The sequence below is a fragment of the Hordeum vulgare genome, chromosome 1H (genome assembly GCF_904849725.1).
Source record: "Hordeum vulgare subsp. vulgare chromosome 1H, MorexV3_pseudomolecules_assembly, whole genome shotgun sequence".
In the NCBI taxonomy this organism is placed as follows: Eukaryota; Viridiplantae; Streptophyta; class Magnoliopsida; order Poales; family Poaceae; genus Hordeum; species Hordeum vulgare.
The window spans coordinates 382,132,627-382,137,907 of record NC_058518.1 but is presented as its reverse complement, the minus strand read 5'-3'; the positions used below and the strand labels follow the sequence as shown (position 1 = coordinate 382,137,907).

General features: G+C 37.2%; 1 long non-coding RNA gene across 1 annotated transcript; it reads left to right on the top strand.

The window, feature by feature from the left end:
• The first annotated feature begins 632 nt into the window (after nucleotides 1-632).
• On the top strand, nucleotides 633-3,733 carry LOC123439076. The gene is made up of 4 exons (XR_006630026.1): nucleotides 633-925; nucleotides 1,045-1,099; nucleotides 1,357-1,489; nucleotides 1,747-3,733. It is a non-coding gene; the product is annotated as an uncharacterized LOC123439076 (long non-coding RNA).
• The last annotated feature ends 1,548 nt before the right edge of the window (nucleotides 3,734-5,281 follow it).

Genomic DNA, 5,281 nt, shown 5'->3' with positions numbered 1-5,281 from the left:
AAGTTTTATTATTATTATTTTTCCAAAAAACACATATTTTAATTTTTCAAATTGTGTTTTAGAAAATATCCAAATTTTGATTCTATTTTAAAAAATCGGATTTTTAAAATTGAATTTTCTACCCAATCGCAGAAAATGTCAATAAATTCAAAAAATGTTCACATTTTAAAAAAATAACCCAACATCTAAAATTTCTCATAAGTTGTAAAAATGTTTGTTTTTCTAAAAAAATCCTCTTTCAAAAATTGTTTAAAAATTTGAAATCCAAATCAAGGGAACATCACCGAAATCCCAATTGGTTGTCTAATTATGTGCATTGTATGCTTGCTCAACATGTGGTGATCCAACTATAACAAAATATATTTGACATATTGTGTGGTGTTATTTGTGAGTGCAATGATGGCTAAATACTAACCCCTACGACAATTGGGAATAGACATGGATTAAGATTGTATTTCAAAATAAATAAGAGGTTTATTTTACCAAAATACATGTACCGTTCATTCACAGCCACTCAAAATAGATTAAATTGATGTCGGGTCTGTAGCCATTGGATCTTGATCCAACCATCTAGATGAATGCCCGGAGTGGTATATATACCCACCCAAACCCTAACACGACACAACCCCAACCCCCACGCCGCATTATCATCCTTTTGCAGCGCACTCATCCTTTTCCTCTTCTCCGCCCTTTCTCTCTTGGCGACACTAACACCTTTCATCTTCTTCTCCCCGTCAAATGGCAAGTTCTCCTTACAGGGCCGCATGTTTGGCGACATCATTAACCGGCTTGGCTAGAGCAGGACATGTATTGTATGCACAACTTTGCCGGCGTGTGGAATCCATATCGTCATAGCGGAGTCCACTGGATTGGCCGCAATTGCACGGATGGTGAGGAAGATGGATCTGGATGAAGTCAACACAAGGTAATCCATATCTCTACAGTATTAATCATTTTATCTCATCAACATGATTTGTACAAATACATGTGGAATCGGACTTTGTTTACCCGAGTAGATCTAAGTATGTTTTGTTTCTAACCCAGGTTGAGAATGGTTTCTCTTGGCACTAGCAAATCATTCCAAGTCATAATTATCAAGGTATGTTTTCACTAGCAAATATTTTTTTATGTTATCAACACGTGTATTTTGAGAGAATATGCATGATAACAAACTTTGATTATTTCTGGATCGAAGTTTACTATATTTGTTACTCCCTCCGTTCACTGCTATAAGATGTTCTAACTTTTTCTAAATTGCATGTATGTACATATGTTTTTGTAAACTATTCAGAAATTATGTCAAAAAATAAATAATACAAGACTTATATTTTCATTAATTCTTTGCAATGGATACAGAAATAGTACAAGCCAATATGTTGGGTTCAGGAAGCAACACAACAGGGAAGATATAAGTATGTTTTGTTTCTAACCCAGGTTGAGAATGGTTTCTCTTGGCACTAGCAAATCATTCCAAGTCATAATTATCAAGGTATGTTTTCACTAGCAAATAATTTTTTATGTTACCAACACGTGTATTTTGAGAGAATATGCATGATAACAAACTTTGATTATTTCTGGATCGAAGTTTACTATATTTGTTACTCCCTCCGTTCACTGCTATAAGATGTTCTAACTTTTTCTAAATTGCATGTATGTACATATGTTTTTGTAAACTATTCAGAAATTATGTCAAAAAATAAATAATACAAGACTTATATTTTCATTAATTCTTTGCAATGGATACAGAAATAGTACAAGCCAATATGTTGGGTTCAGGAAGCAACACAACAGGGAAGATATAAGTATGTTTTGTTTCTAACCCAGGTTGAGAATGGTTTCTCTTGGCACTAGCAAATCATTCCAAGTCATAATTATCAAGGTATGTTTTCACTAGCAAATAATTTTTTATGTTACCAACACGTGTATTTTGAGAGAATATGCATGATAACAAACTTTGATTATTTCTGGATCGAAGTTTACTATATTTGTTACTCCCTCCGTTCACTGCTATAAGATGTTCTAACTTTTTCTAAATTGCATGTATGTACATATGTTTTTGTAAACTATTCAGAAATTATGTCAAAAAATAAATAATACAAGACTTATATTTTCATTAATTCTTTGCAATGGATACAGAAATAGTACAAGCCAATATGTTGGGTTCAGGAAGCAACATAACAGGGAATATATTATTTTGGAGGACGAGCTCCGTGAAGCTCTTTTTTAAAAAAATTTGAAAAACACATTTAAAGTTTCAAAATAATATGGAAGAAATTTTACACATTCATATTGATATATTTTGCATGTGCATAAAGTCTGACGATAAATACATTGCAGTGAGAGCTACAGAAAATGACAAATTCGTGCATTTTAAATAGTGAACAGTGCATATATTGTTCACCATTTAAAAAATTACAATTTTGTTTATTAGCGTAGCTTTCACCATAATGTTTATATCATCTTTAAATTTTACACACATATAGAACACATCCGTATGAACGTGTGTGGTTTTTTCACAATTTTTTGAATCTTTTAGAATGTGATTTCTGAATTATGAAAAAAGAGTTCCATGGAGCTCGTCCTCCACTTAGCATTTTCGCACAACGGGAGAGCGCAAAAAAGGGAAAGCAGAGTATATGCTTCATCCAGATATGTAGGTCTGTAAGTGGATATGAGACCACCTTCTACGTGCACAATGCATATGACTAAGACGAGACAAAAAAATAATTCAAAATGGCAAGTCATGCACGTCCATGCATGCATCTGAAGAATGAATGGACTCAATTGAACTTGGGCTGGTTTTGGATCCGACGGGGTCTTCTTCTCATTTGGGGCACTCTTGCGGCCTGAACCCCCTATGCATTCCATTCCGGCGGTGAACCCTGTAGCCGGCGGCATCATGTCCGTTCCCATGGCGGTGCATCATAATCATCGTCTGCCGCTGTTACATCGTCTCCATTCCGGCACTGAACATCGGCGGTGGTGGCATCACCCTCATCATCATCTGTTGCTGAATCATCTCGTTCATCTATCCGTTTGCGCTGGTGTCACCGAACTCAAAGCCCTTCCCTACGATGGCATCATCATCACCACCTATTGTTGATGAATCATCTCCTCCATCCTGCCGTTTGTCTGGTGCCATCGAATGTGAATGGCGGAATGGAGATGATTCATTAGCAGCACATGATGATGACGGTGCCATCGTTCTCGGGGCTTGCCGCGGGCGGTAGACTTGAACTTGGTGGCACTAGCGCCAATGGTGGGATGGAGGAGATGATTCATCCACAGTAGATGATGACGGCGATGCCACCGTTGCCAATGTTCGCAGGTGGCGACGGGTCTGAGCTATGTGGGGTGATTCATCAGCAGCAGATGATTGGGCCTAAAAAACCAAGGACCGAAAACCATACTGAATAAAACCGAATTCACCGAAATCGAATACTTCAGTCAAAACTTTGGTTGGCAATCCTGAGAGACCGTCAGACCGAAGTTTTTTGGTAATTTTAGGTTGTATGCGTCTGGTACCCGAAGTCTCGAATACACCGAAGTACTAGTACTGCTTTTGATTGAGCGGTGGGAAGGGGGAGCTCCTATGCCGCACTGCAGGCGTCCGTTAACGGTCCGACGCCTGCAACCCTGCTAGCATGGACCGATCCTCTAGAGTGTTGTCTAGTTTTTTTTGTTTTTTTATGGAAATAAAAATATAAAATCAAAAAAGGTTTAGAGATTTAAAGAAAAAAAGGTTCATCCATTTAAAAAAAGTTCATATCTTTAAAAAAGGTTCATCAATTTTGAAAAAAGTTCACCAATTTGAAAAAAGATCATTGAAAATAAAAAAAAGTTCATTCAATTTAGGAAAAGTTCACTAAATATTTAAAAAGTTCAATAAATTGTAAAAACTTCATATATTTTTTAAAAAAGTTCATGTATTTTTTCAAGAAGTTCATTGAACTGAAAAAAAGATCATAAATCTTAGAAAAATCATCTATTTTCAAAAATATGTTTATCAGAAGTCAAAAAAGTTCATCGACATTCAAAAAAAATCATCAATCTTAAAAATTATTCGCTGAAATATATATAAAAAATCATCAATATTCAAATAAGTTCATTTTTTTTAAAAGTCAAACAACGCTTAGATGGGCTGGTGCATTTACAAACGCCACACGCGCGAGTTAACAAAAATGTGCGTTAACTAACACATGTGGCGCCAAATAGAAAGTGCCGGTGGGAAGTGGAAACGAAGTACTACTACTCTCTTGTTTACTGGAGGCCCAATTTCAGTTAAAACTTCCGAGCTCTACTTTGATGTTTGTGTGGAGGCCGACAACCAAATTTGCTTTGTTGTTCTCACCGTCCATTATGATAAAAAAATCCTCATATCCCTCCTGTGTGGTTCAGAAGTAACCAATGTTGTGCTGCGCATTCTTCGAGGTGATGAGAGCCGAGAGGTGATTAACGAGACCATCCTTATGTGACTTCCAAAGGTGAAGGACCCTACTAATCTTGCTCAATTCAGGCCCATTAGCTTGTGCAATGTTCTTTACAAAACCGCTTCCCAGGTTTTATCCAATCGACTGAAACTTATTCTTCCCGAGATTATCTTAGAGGAGCAGTCTGCTTTTGTCCCTGGGCATCTCATTACTAACAACATCATAACAACTTGTGAATGTTTGCATTTCATGAAGAGAAACAAAGCCCAGAGGAATAGATATTGTGCTGTTAAACTGGACATGATGAAGGCATATGATCGTGTTGAGTGGAATTATCTGGAATCTATCATGACCAAGATGGGTTTTCCACCATCATGGGTTGCTTCGGTCATGAGGATGGTAACTTCGGTGAAGTTTTCAGTCATGTTCAATGGTGGTAAGCTTGAGAAATTCTCCCCTACAAGAGGAATCCATCAAGGAGACCCTATTTCTCCATACCTGTTTTTGCTAGCAGAGGAGGGCCTTTCGTGCCTCTTAAAAACCCAAGATGAATCATCACACCTCGCTGAAATTCAAGTTGCACCAACGGCTCCGCCGGTAAGCCACTTGCTTTTTGCTGATGATAGCCTAATGTTCGTCAAAGCCAGTACTAATGGAGCCAATGAGTTGTCTGCATTAATGGAAACCTATTGTAATGCTTCGGGTCAAAGGATAAACCTTTCCAAGTCTTCGGTTTTCTTCAGTACAGGTTGCCTTTCAGTTTTAAAAACTGAGGTAAAGAATGCTTTGAATATTGCAAACGAGTCTCTTTTTGATAGATATTTGGGAATGCCATCTGATGTGGGGAACTA